This window comes from Myotis myotis, unplaced genomic scaffold (assembly GCF_014108235.1).
Source record: "Myotis myotis isolate mMyoMyo1 unplaced genomic scaffold, mMyoMyo1.p scaffold_m19_p_17, whole genome shotgun sequence".
Classification (NCBI taxonomy): Eukaryota; Metazoa; Chordata; class Mammalia; order Chiroptera; family Vespertilionidae; genus Myotis; species Myotis myotis.
In genome coordinates this window covers 1,537,256-1,550,324 of record NW_023416321.1, presented here as the reverse complement: position 1 = coordinate 1,550,324, position 13,069 = coordinate 1,537,256, and the positions used below count along the sequence as shown (strand labels likewise).

General features: G+C 63.0%; 2 long non-coding RNA genes across 2 annotated transcripts; both read right to left on the bottom strand.

Annotated features, from left to right (window-relative positions):
• Nucleotides 1-2,813: 2,813 nt before the first annotated feature.
• Nucleotides 2,814-4,765, bottom strand: LOC118671125. The gene is made up of 3 exons (XR_004972619.1): nucleotides 3,520-4,765; nucleotides 3,242-3,298; nucleotides 2,814-2,940 (listed from the first exon to the last, which is right to left on the bottom strand). It is a non-coding gene; the product is annotated as an uncharacterized LOC118671125 (long non-coding RNA).
• A 4,930-nt stretch (nucleotides 4,766-9,695) lies between these two features.
• Nucleotides 9,696-11,729, bottom strand: LOC118671121. Its single transcript, XR_004972610.1, has 3 exons — nucleotides 11,160-11,729; nucleotides 10,133-10,226; nucleotides 9,696-9,992 (listed from the first exon to the last, which is right to left on the bottom strand). It is a non-coding gene; the product is annotated as an uncharacterized LOC118671121 (long non-coding RNA).
• Between the last annotated feature and the right edge of the window lie 1,340 nt (nucleotides 11,730-13,069).

Below are 13,069 nucleotides of genomic sequence, written 5' to 3'. Positions count from 1 at the left end.
CGCCTGGTACGGCTCCTCTCCGCCCCAGGATTGAGGAGATTTGGGGCACTTGGGGTGGCCCCGGGAGCAGGGGAAAGGAGGAGGAAATGGATGACCCTATGAGCCTGCCATGTCCCAGGCCCAGGCCCAAGGCTGTCCCCAGAACCCAGCAGGCTGTTTCCACCTGCAATGAATAGACCAGAGCAGAGCCGGGAGGGTGCGATCTGACCAGGATGCCAAGTGCCTGCGCATCTGGCCCGGGTGCCACCCCGCCCCCCGACTGTGAGCCCCCCCGAGTGGCAGGCACCGTCCTTCCGGAAACGAGGACCCCCTCTGTGTATTTCAGCCACAGCTCTGCCTCGCAGCGGACTTTGGACGGAGCACTCTGCATTCCCAGCAGCTTCCACTTTTAATGAATCTCCATTGATCACCTTCCACTCACCGGGTGGGGGTGGGGCGTGTGAAGGTGCTCGCTGCTTTGGCAGGAAGTGAGCCACCTATTGGCAAGGCCTCAGGGCGCCCACTTCTTCAGGAGCTGAGCTGGTGCTGGAGCACCAGGCTTCCCCTCACCTGGTCCCCTGCCCCAGGGACTGGAGGAGAGGGCCCTGGGGAGAAAGTGGGTTCCTCCCATGTCCGGGTGAATGTGAAGCACACCTCCTCTCCTGGCCTGCTCGCCAGTTCCCACCCCAGGTGGCAGCTTTCTGCCCGACCTTCCCCTCTCTGCCCGGCAGCCCAAGGTGTAAGGAAACAGGGCGCCCACCAAGATGGGCAGTGAGCCCAGAGTGCACTGCTGTTGCTGGGGAGTGAGAGAGGAGGGGGCTGCCTCACTTCTTATTCACATATAACTCAATCTTCACTTTTATTTATTTTTATTATTATTTTTTTTATCCTCATCCCAGGATATTTTCCCACTGATTTTTAGAGAGTGGAAGAGAGAGTGAAAGACAGACAGAAACATCGATGTGAGAGAAACACATCACATCGATTGGTTGCCTCCTGCACACACCCCGACCAGGGCCTGGGCCAGGAGGAGCCTGCAACAGGGGTACAGGCCCCTAATCAGAATCGAACCCGGAACCCTTCTGTCCGAAGGCTGATGCTCTACCCACTGAGCTGAACTGGCTGGGGCTGACTGAATTTTTAATGATCTTAATTGAGGACACGTATATATTTAGTACGCATGTTGTACAAGGTGCGGACATCATGTCATAATCTGAAAGAAAAAGAAAGGAAACTGGAGGTTGTAAACTGGGGTGGAGAGCGTCTGGGGTCTGGGCAGAGCCCCTGGGGGACCCAGCAGCCGAGGCTCCGCCTTCAGCAAGCCCAGCCCTCTCAGCCTCAGAGTCCTCACCTGATCACAGGTGGGCTGCCCTGGACTCCCTCCCTCCCCCAGCCCACAGGGCGGGTGCTGGCCCGGGCGGGCCGGGGCTGGGGAGTGAGAGCCTGCCTTCAACAGGAACCAAGTGTTTCCCAGGGACTAAGTGGGCGAGGTGCTGGGTGCATGACGCGCCTTCCCAGAGCCTCTCAGACTCTCTCCCTGGGAGCCTTTTGCCCAGGAGGGAGGGTTGGGTTAGATAATGGTAGTGGCTTGCGTTCCTGTGGTGTTGCATCTGTTTTGTCTCCTTTTATTTTAAATTGAAATATATTTTTATTGATTTCAGAGAGGAAGGGAGGGGGAAGAGAGAAACATCAATGATGAGAGAGAATCGTTGATGGGCTGCCTCCTGCACGTCCCCCACTGGGGACGGAGCCCACAACCGTGACTTGTGTCCTGACCCCTGACCCCTGACCGGAATCACACCGTCATCTTCTGGTTCATAGGTTGACGGTCAACCACTGAGCCACACCGGCCAGGCTGTTCTGTCTCCTTTTACAAGTGGACAAGGGAGCGACTGCAGATGCTCTTACCCTGGCTCACGCATGTGGCCCGAGGAGCCCAGCAGTGGGTCCTGAGGTCACAGAGTAAACCCCAGGGGCCCAGGGTCGTGTGCGCAGGTACTAGCCAAGGCCCCCAGGGGGGCAGTCCTCCCTCTGGTGGGGGAGGGCCCGGGGCAGCTGGACTCTCTGACCATCAGAAGGGTTTGCTGGGCAGGATGTGGGGAGGAAAAAAGACACACACACAGCCTGGAGTTTTGGGTCACAAAACGTGACCAACTTTTATTTAGGCCATTTAGGGGGCACCCACCTGGGCTGGATAATGGAGGTTCAACACGGAGCCATCTGGACACGTGGGTGAGGGGTTAGTCGGGGAGGGCAGGTGAGTGGGACACGTGGGGACAGAGGCTGTGCCCAGACCAGCACGGGGTGCTGGGAAGACCCCAGACAGAGAGGTGGGAGCAGAGAGGAGGCTGAGCCAGCCGGGGGAGGGGGACGGGGGAGGGGGGAGGGGAGGGGGTTACCTGGCTCTGGACAGCCAGGCACCTGGCACCAGAGAAAGTTCGAGGCCTAGGAAGGACCTGGGTCTGGCCCAAAAGGGGTGGGAGCTGGGCGCGGCCTCGGAGGAAGGGGAGGAGGGGAGCCCTGCCCTAGGGTGCCCTCTGGCCCGGCCGCGCACCCTGCCGGGAAGCCCGGGCTCAGCTGCTAGCGCGGCCCGGCCCAGAATAGCCTCCCTTCCGGGCAGGGCTGCCCCGGCCGCAGCGCCAGCGCCCGAAATAGGGCTCGGCCCGGGGGCCCGCGGGGGGCCGGACCCCGGCGCGCGGCAGGGACGGGGCGGGGACCCGCATCGGGGACCCGGGACCCGGGCGGGGCGCAGGCCGAGATCCAGGAGCGGCGGAGGGGGCAGGGCGGGAGCGGGGCGGGCGCGGGCAGGGGAGGGGGCTCCGGACGGCGCGGAGGGCGGCGCGGGGCGGGGGCCGGGATCCCGGGCGCGGCGCTGACCTCACCGCCTGCGAGGAGGCCGCGGGGCGGCGCTGATGGAAGGGCTGCGGAATGCGCAGCTGGCGGGCGGCGTGTTCCCTTCTCCTGTACACAGAGCGGTTGCCATGGCACCGGAGGGGGGTACTCCAGCCTCCCGGTCCACGGGCCAGTCCCGGCCAGGCGCCCGCCCCGGGGAGGCGTGGGGGGAGGCCAGCGGCCAGCGGCCTGCAGGACCCTCACCGGCCCCGGGGCCCCGCACCCGCTCCGCTCCGGCAGTGTCGCCCTTGAGGCAGGCCTGGGCCACGCGGTCCCGCTGTACCTCGGGGGACACGGAGGCTGAGGCGCCTAACCCCCCACTCTGCCTGTGCGCCCCCACCCCTCACCGGCCTTCCCCCCACATGCTCACCTCTCTCGCCTCTCCCAGCCTCAGTTTCCCCATCTGTTAACCAGCGACCTGTCATATCTGCCATGCAGGGTTGGTGCGATTAAAATAGAGTAATGATGTCAGGGGGCCTGCCCTCTCTAAATGGGGTTCCCTCTTCCTCCCCCCCTTCCTCCTCCACCAGGCCTGGGGGCAGCTAGGCCTGCCTCTGCCCCAGCTGGTGCCCCAGGGCTGGGCTGCTGTGGTCAACACCCTCCTCACGCCCACACACCCCCCCGCCCCCCCCCCCCCCCCCGGGTTACCTTGGCGCCCGCCTCACACAGGGATGGTCGGAACCTGCAGGAATCCCGGGCTGAGGCCCAAGAATATTACTGGAGGCCCAGCCAGCTGCCGTGAGTCAGCCCCCCGCACTCATGCCGCTCCAGCTGCCCTCCCCTGCCAGCGGCCGCCAGGATGAGGCAGCCCCTGGACGTGGCTGGGGAGATGGGCATCCTGGGGGGGTGGGTAAGAGGCCCTGATCCCCCTTGTCCTCCTCAGTGGGAACCAGGGCTCGGACCCGAGCGGGAACTGTGGTACCCGTGTGAGGAAGGGCGGGCCGGGCTTACTGTAACTGCCTGGCCCGGAGCCCGCTGGTCCTGTGGTTGGGCAGGCCTGCCAGCGAGGGGCCCCCCCGAGGAGCTGCAGCCAGAGCTCGCGCTCCGTGTGTGAGGCATGGAGCGGGGCCTCCCTGCTTTCCCAGGGGCCGCCCGGAGCTGGCTAAGACTTCAGCGCTCTCCCCTAAGCAGGTCGCACCACTAGGCAAATGCCAGGCTGCTGGCGAGAATAAAGTCGGTCCCGGGCCCAGGCCTCTCTCCAGGGGCATCTGAGCCGCCAGTGCAGGCTGGGTGCTCACTAGGCACTAGGCACGGGGGGAGGGGGGTGTTTGCTCACTGAACTATCACAACAACTCTAGGAAGTGGGGACATGACACCCCCAGGTACACAGGGCAGCAGGCTGAGGCCGGCCGGTCTCCAGCTGTGAGCCAGTGAAGGAACGGGGTGGACACCCAGGCTCTGGTTGCCCACTCCAGGCTTCCGAGTGTGGCCCCAGGAGAGAAGCCGCAGACAGCCCCGCTGACCCTGGGCCTGAGCCCCTCCCCCAGGCAGCCGCTTGCTGGTACTCAGCTGACTTCCTGCCCCTGGAAGCGCCGCTGCGGGTTGGATGGGGCAGGGCGGTCCCCTTCCTGTGGTTCAGGTAAGAGCATAGCCCCGTGCCTTCTTGGCACCCTCCCTCTGCCTTTCCCTGGGCTCTAGCAGTCAGACCTGGGCACCCCAGAGTCCCCGGTGCAGGTGCGGGTCAGCGTGTGCAGAGCGAGGGCTGCAGGCCCTGCTCCGAGGGGAGGCCCTAAGGACGTCCGCCGGCTCGCTCGCAGCGACCACCTGCAGCCTTCCTCACCACACCGCCTCTCTGAGGGGATGCGGACGCGGGGCTGAGGGAGGCGATGGCAAAGCCCGCGGCTTCACCCCCAGCTCTCCCCGGCCCGGTGCGTGTGAGCGATGCCACAGGCCGTGTCCGTCTCCCCATCAGACACCGAGGGCTCTGCTGGCTGTGGGGCGTCCCGTGGGCTTTTCCCTGGTGACATGGCCAAGGGCCTGCGACACTGACCAGGTTTCCCCCGCCCAGCCCACGGCTCCACCTCCCTCTCCCGCCCACGATGCTCGGAATAAGCTTTCCGGAGGGCTTGCTCCTGTGAGGGGTCATCTGAGGTGGCTGCGACGGCAGCGCCCCGCCAGCGTCATGCCGGAAGCCGCCCGAATGAGGCCGCGTCTGTGGAGGACCGGCCGGCCTGTCGCAGGCTTCAGACACACGTCCCCTCCCGGGAGCCGTTGCCCTTAGCCCTGCTCTGGGCTCGGCCATCCGCTGGGCTCCGTCCCCGGGCGCCTTTCCAGCCCGTCCTCCTCTCGGGGAGCCTTTAACAGGACACACAGGGGCCTTCCGTGTGGCCCTCGCCTGAGAGCAGAGGCACAGTTCTCAGGCTCTTCCCGGAAGATGCCAAGAAAGGGGGAAAGTTCTGGTTGGACATCCCGCAGGCCCGACCGGCCGTGCTGGGGCGAATCGTGCCCCTCGGAGTTCATGTCCACGTGCAAACCCGTGCACGGGGCCTTATTTGGAAACCAGGTCTTTGCAGATGTGGTCAGCTAAGGTGAGGTCACCCCGGGTTGGTTTGGGCGCTGGTCCAAGGACTGGTGTCTTTGCAAGAAGAGGGCGATTTGGACACAGACACCAGGAAGACGGCCACGGCGCGGAGGCAGAGCTGGAGTGCTGTACGGAGAAGCCCGGACACCGAGGATTGCCGCAACCACACAGGCTGGGAGGAGGCTGCAGAGGGAGCACGGCTCTGCGGACACCTGGAGCTTGGACTTCCGGCCCCCACGACTGTGAGGAGATCGATGTCTGTTGTCCTCAACCACCTAGTTGGTGGTCCCTTGTGATGGCAGCCCCAGGACACTCTTACACGCCCCCCTCCCCCCAAGGTCACACAGAGGGCAGCAGAGGAGAACAAGGAGGGAGGCCAGCAGGCGTGGAAAGCCAGGACTTGGCCGAACCACGGAGCAGCCTCTTCCTCTCGCCTCGCACAGGAAGCCGGGGACCTCGTGGCTGCGTCTGGCCTGCTGCCACCTTCGTCCCCGCAGGAGCGCGTGGGGTTGGTGGCAGGTGAGCGGGAGGTGTTCTCATCGCGCTGGTCCCAGGGAGACTTTTCCAGTAGCACTGACCTCGGACATGCTCTTGTCTCAACCTCACAACCACCCAGAACAGCCGTGGGCAAACTACGGCCCGGGGGCCGGATCCGGCCCGTTTGAAATGAATAAAACTAAAAAATAAAAAAGACCTTACCCTTTTATGTAATGATGTTTACTTTGAATTTATATTAGTTCACACAAACACTCCATCCATGCTTTTGTTCCGGCCCTCCGGTCCAGTTTAAGAACCCATTGTGGCCCTTGAGTCAAAAAGTTTTCCCACCTCTGACCCAGAAGCAGGTTTGGTTGAGACCCTCATGTATCGGTTAGGGACCAAGGCCAGGCTGTTCGATACCCGCCCAGGGTCATTTATTAGCAGCACTGATCTGGGACTCAGCCCAGGCCAGCGCTCTGCCCTCTACCAGCCTGAGGCCCCGGTGGGCGGGGGGGGGGGGGGGGGGGGGTCCGCGGGTGCTGGCCACGGCAAGGATGCTGGGGCCTAGCTGCCTGGGCCTGGAAGCTTGGCCCGTTCCTGGTTAGCTGTGTGAGCTTGGGCAAGTCACCCTGCATCTCCGTTTCCCAGTTCCCCCCACTAAAAAAATGGGGACAACAAGACCTAACTGAGGGGCTGCTGGCAAAGGAAATGGTGTGTATGTTTCTGGTGCTTGGTGCTTCGGAAACATGACCTAAAAGTCTGGAATAAATAAGACACACTGGCTGAGGCCTTGCTCCAGGAGAGGGCTGTGGGCTGCGGACCTGTCTTACCCCCACTCCACAGGCTCGGGGGGACCAAGGCCCAGGGCAGAGCTGCCCCCGTCTGTTTCCCATAGTACTTTGCAGAGACGGGGCCAGCGTTCACCTGCACCCTGGCCGGCTGGTTCGGTCGCTTGAACCTTGTCTCCGAGGCCAAGGGCACCTTTGGTCCTAGTCCAGGCCGGCCTTCCCCTCCCAGAGGCAAGCTCGGACCCCTGCCATGGCCTCCACCCTGCGTCCTGGGCAGCCGCTTCCCGGGTAACTCACCGTCACGCATCACCCAGGAGAGACGGTCCCGTGCACATCCCGACGGCACTGTCTCAGATCTGCAGGAGCTCAGCATGTGCTGGACGGCACGTGCGTGCAGCGCGCGCCCACCCCTTGCACGCAGGAAGTCCCCCAGCCTTCTCTGGCCCTTTCCCCATCTTTGTGTCGGGGACCTAAACCTCTACCAGGCATCTGGCCCTTTTTAAAAAATATATATTTTTATTGATTTCAGAGAGGAAGCCAGAGGGAGGGAGAGATAGAAACATCAATGATGAGAGGATCGGCCGCCTCCTGCACACCCGCTACTGGGAATCGAGCCGACAACCCGGGCATGTGCCCTTGACCGGAATTGAACCCAGGACTTCAGCCCTCAGGCTGACGCTCTGTCCACTGAGCCAAACCGGCTAGGGCCATCTGGCCCTTTTAATTGGTTCCTCTCCAGATGTCCCTCCCAATAGCCACAGAGTGTGGCCCGGTGGCCCCATGGCCCTGTATGCTCTGCCGAGGTTGAGGGTCCTCCCCGTCCCCCCACTGGACCGACCAGCGCGGTCCTCATCCCGGTGTGGGCACGTGGCCTCTTTCCTCAGCGCGGCCCCTTGGCTGACCTCAGCTCCTCGTAGCCGGGACAGGCCTGGCCCGGCGCCTGCGGGAGGGAGGGCCGTCCGGGGCTCTCTGGGCTCCTCCCCTTCGCTCCAGAGCTCAGGCCCCAGCTGCTCAGGGTCCTTGCTGAGTTCTCAGCCAAACCCCCAAGTGAGGGCCTGAGGAACCCCATGAGGAAGCCCCAATGTGTAGGGCAGGATTCCATAGCCAATGACTGTCCGCACCCCGACTGGGCAATGCCGACTGGGCAGTGCCGACTGGGCAGTGCCGACTGGGCAATGTGGCTGAGGTCCCTTCCTGGGTGGCCTTCCTGCCAGACCCCCTTGCCTTCGTCCACCAGGTGCCAAGGGACTGAGAAGCTGGAGAGAGCCAGCCGGCCTCCCTCTGGCACACGCGGCTCCTCTCCCTCCAGCCTCGGTTTCCAGAATCCTGTAACAGAGAGGGACAGAGAGGCACTGCATCCGCCCCTGGCTCCCAGAAAGGCTCTTGGGAGCCATGTTGGGCTCCCGGAGGCTCCAGGCAAAACCCTGCTCATTGGCTTGGCCAGAGGTCTTGCTGGAACAGCCCTGGGAATTCCACGTCCATTGGCACCACCGGCCAAGCCCTGAGGCTCCCCGCTGCTGGGAGGGGGCGGCCCCGTGACCTCTGCAAGGTGTGGGTGGAGGGATGGACAGCCCTGCTGACACTGACCCCTAGGGCTGAGCGGCTTCTCGGGGGAGGCAAGTGTGCACTCAGCCACCGCTTGGACCCCGGGGGGAGCCCTGGAATCCAGGCCCATGGGGAAGAGGCGATGAGCTAATGCTTTAGGACGCGTTTTTTTGAAAAACAGAAGCACTATTTATGCAAACACAAGGTGCTGAAAAGATGCCTGTTCGCTTCCCAAAGTAAAAAGTTATGAACGATTTAAATCGTATGTAAGTGACTCCTTCGGTGCGGCCACAGGCCAAGTGGTTGGGGGTGGGGGCTTCTGCCGGGCACCCCCACTCTGCTGGGTTTTGTGAAAAACATACAAAAGCGGAAGACCCCGTGCCTGGCACCGAGCAGGCGTTCCCTGCACCATGGCTGAGGGATGAATAGCGTGAGCTCTCCCTTCCAAGAGCTCCCAGCCCCGTTTGCAAGAAACCAGCAGCAGTGACGCCATGTGACCAAGGGACTAGCATGTGGGGTGCCAGCGGAGGGAGAGGGAGTCCAGGGGAGCTTCTGGGAGGAGGCAGGAAGGAAAGGAGGACGCCTCAAAGGAGAGGCGGAATTCAAAGAGGGGGAGGGGCTGGCTGGGTAGGCAGGGTCACTGCTCCACAGGGCTCACAGGTGAGCACAGGGTGACGCGGGTGATGGGCAGGTGAGACCACCCGCTAGGAGGAAGTGTGCCCCCCCCCCGTGGGGGTGGGGCGGGGCGTTGAGGGGGCTCAGCTCTGTGCTTGGGTGAGGCCCTGCAGGTCATTAGAGGAACCGCTTGGGGGGGAGCGCCCAGGGGAACGTGTGGGTCCTGCAGGGCGAGCTGTGTGTGTGGTGCAAGGAAGGCAGTGTTTTTGGCCAAGGAGTCTGGAATGGATGTGCCCTATGGGGACGACCCAACATCTCGAAGTTCCCCAAAGTGTTTTCCCCTTTCCGGGCCATTTCCCTGTTTCTGGGCCTGTCCCGCGCCTGGAGGGAACACCTGCTGTTTCATCTTAGCTTCTGGGAAGCCACCTTGGGCCACTTCCTCCCCCTCCCCCGCCGGGCCCCGTGCCATTTTATTTTTATACCCACTCCTTTTTAGGATACTTGTTGGTTTTCTTGCCTGGTTCCCCTTTCAGACTGGAAGCCTCTTGAAGTCTCAGTGTCTCCTGATGGGCACGGATCTCCAGGCGCGGGGCTCCCTGCCTTGGCATCACTGGGAGCCCTGTTCAGGCCAGCAGCAGGGGCTGCTCCTGCACCCAAAGTTCAGAAACCCTGCAGCCCTCACCACACGACTTCACAGGCACCGCCCACAGAGATCACATTTCAAACAGCGCCCCCTGGAGTTGTGCCATGCGGCAGGTCCTCATGTTCACGTCCATACTTTCGCTCTCTTGTACAGCAAGCGTGTCAGACTCACAGGCCGACACGGGCCAAATAAGCAAGGTGTAAGTGGATGTGGCTGCAAACAAAAGCTTCAATTTTCATAGAAACGTAGGTTTATTTCGGTAGAGACATGCTGAATACAAAGGGCTGAAATAAATGAGTCATCGCTAACATAAAATAACAGAACATTTGAATAAAAATTAATATTTTTTCTCGAACATCAACTGATCAGACATGGCATAACTGCACAAATTAATAAGCGTAACGCAAATAAACCTATTTTTCTTGTTCTCCGAAAGCGAAATATTTCCCGTTGCGCACACCAAACAAGTCAGTCCAAGACTGGTGACGTGGCCATCGGCTGCTGGTATCAGTGGAGAGAAATGGTGCGCCTGTGCGTAAGGGAAATGAATGCAACACGATTATAGCCATCAGCCATTAGCAAACCTTGTAGTTCATTTTTAATAATTATGTATCACAGATATGGTAAAAATTAAGTCACAAAATTTTTATGGAAACGTTTCTTACATACCGTTATATTGGCCGGGCTGCAAAAATATTCGTCGTGGGCCGCGGGCCGCAAGTTTGACGCCTGCTGTACATCATAGGCCCTAAGCAATGTTTTTCTGTATGAAAAGAAGGCTTGAGATTTGGGGGAAGGGAGGCCCAAGAGAGGAAATGCGTTTTCTTGTGTAACGTAAATAACGACCTTGCATCCTGGTGGGTGGGTGTGTTTTATGTCTAGGTGTTTGGCCTCTTTTTATTGATTTTTAGAGAGAGAGAGAGAGAGACCAAAGTGTGTGAGAGTGAGAGAGAGAGAGAGAGAGAGAGAGAGGGAGAGAAGCCAATGTCAGAAAGAAATATGCCTCCCGCACACACCCAGACCCGGGACTGAACCTGCAACCTGGGAATGTGCCTGATCCAGAATCAAACCCGCCACCTTTGGGTGCACAGAACCCGGCTCCCACCCACCGAGCCCCGGGGCCAGGGCGCAGCCTCTTTCTAAAGCGGGGCCTGTGCGCTGTGAGCAGAGGCCGCGATGGCATTCAGGACTGCAGGACATTTTAGCGCTCAGAGCGGCCTCCTTTCAGAAGAGGGGGGTGGGGTGGGGGGCTCGCAGCCTCTCTGCCACACACACAGCTCCAGGCCGCTGTTGCTTAAGGCCGCCCAGGCTCAGGAGTGGGAAGTCCAGAGTCCTCCCTGCTTCTGGGAACAGCCCCCCCTCCGCGGCGTCCACAGGCAACAGGCAGGCCTCCTGACAGTGGGTCAGGCTCACCCAGGATTTCACAAAGGCCTGGCCTGTTCCCAGCACTGCACAGCTGGGAGGGCTCAGCGCTGGAGTGGAGAGGAGCACCCCCGCTCCCCAGGCCCTTGTCTTGCAGCGGGAAGGGCTGCACTTGTCCCTGCTTGCCACGGCGAGGGCGGTGAAGCCGGGCCTCCCCTCCCTGCTGACTTCCCAGCTGGGCTTAGTCAAGGTTCGAGGAGGAAGAGAGGAGGAGGAAGAGAGGAGGACCAGGCTTCTCTTCCCGGAAGGCGGCCAGCGGGGGTCTCGGAGTCACCTGGGAGCCGGTGGGGGCTGAGCTTCCCGGAGGGTCCTGGGGTCTCTGCTTCAAAAGGGCGGGGGCCGCCACCCGGCAGCAGCGATGCAGCCCCTCCCGGGCCTGCAGGTGTGTCCGTGCGTCCCAGGACCTGGCCGCGAGGGGGTCCCGGCCATGTCTCATTTCAGGGCCCGTAGCCTGAAAGAGCCCTGGATTCTCAGCTGGGACCTCCAGCTCTCTAACTGCCCCCCCAGCCCCCCAACCCTGGGAGACCTGCCTGTGTCTCAGGCCTCGGTTTCTCCGTCTCTGGCAGGGATGGTTCTGGCTGAGGGCAGGGTGATGGGCGGTGCTGACTGGCAGGACTTGCAGGTCTGAACTGGGACAGTGCTGGGCGGACCGGGACAAGCTGGTCATCCCACCCGAGGGTGAGACCAAACTGCGGAGGAGCGACGCACGGGAAATGCGGCTCAGGGGCCCCTTTCGGCACCAGCTGCAGCCCCTGCTGATGTGTTTACTGGTAGTTTAGGGTCTGTCACTCCCACTAACTCAGGCGAGCGGGGCGAGCAAGGCCTCGTCTGGTTCCACGCGCAATTCCCTGACGCACAGGATGTGTCCACTAAGTATTTGCTGAGTGAATCAATGAGGGAGGGAGGGGCTGGGGGCCGGGGGGCGGGGGGGGCTGTCGGAACAGGATCTCTGCAGAGAGAGTGGGGGTGGGGGCGGGAGGCCTCTGCTGCCTGGAGCGGGACTGGGCCCCCCGGGACCAGAGAACCCGATCCCCTCCGGGAAAGAGTCGGTGCTTTCTGAGCGGCGCCCCCTCGGCGGGGTCAGCGACCCCCGTGACGGGCTCCCTCCCCGCGGAGCCCGCGCGCGCCGGCCCCTCCTCTCTCCGCCCCCCGCCCCTGGGAGGTGCGCCTGGCAGCCTCCCGGCCGAATTTCCTGGCACTGCGCTGAGAATAAACACACTCCGCGCCTGCAATCCCGTCGCCATGGCGACCGCGCTCCGCGGGCGGGGGGGCGGGGCGGGCGGGCGGGGGGCGGGGCCTCTCCGCGCGCAGACTCGCTGGGCGGCGGCGGCGGCCGTGCGGGCCCCGGAGGTGCGGCCGCGCGGGCTCGGCGTGGACATTCCTCGCATAGCTCCGCCGGGGCTCCCGCGGGTCCGGGAAGTGCCTCTTCCCGGCACAGGGCGGCCTGGGAGCGACGCCGGCGGCCGCCCGCACCGGCGTGAGCGGGACGCGGCCCGGGAAGGTGCGCCCCGGACCCGGCTCTCCCCGCGTCGGCCTCGGTCTTCCCGGTGTTCCCGGTCCACTCGCGTGCACGCCGGCCCGCACCCTGCAGACTTGTCTCCGCTTAGAGTCCCCGCGGGGCTCTGGGCTCTCCCTCCGTCCCTCGGCCTGTCCGCCGCGGCGCCCCCTCCCAAGCACCCTGCTGCTCGGACCGCAGCGGCTCACGTGCCACCCGCTCCCGGCTGGGCCCCCTCCTCCAGCCCCCAGAGCAGCCTCCCATCTCCCATTCCTGGCTCTCCCTCCGCGGGAAGCCCGCCCCCCCCCCCCCAGCGGCGCCGCGGGAGAGGGGCTGGGGCCTCTGGGGGTGGGTTCTTACAGAGTCCACGGCAGCGAGGGCACAGGGCGGGGAGTGGCGAGCTCCCCCCCCACCCCCGTCCAGGGGCCAGGGCACCCCAGCTGTCCTCTTCTTAAAGCCACGGAGGCTTTGGTACCTGCTGAAGCCACCGGGAACTGTCCCCACGCCCTGCAGGATGCTTCTCAGCAAATCCCGGAACCAGGCGGCACCCCTCCTCTAGCGCCAGGGCAGAGAGCCCCCCCCTTAAGTCCTTTGGAGGAGGGGGTGCCTGCCCCTGAAAGAACTGGGAGGTCTTTGCCACAGGAGAGAAGGAGGAGGAGGAGGGACTCTGGGAGGGATTCCTGCTCTAC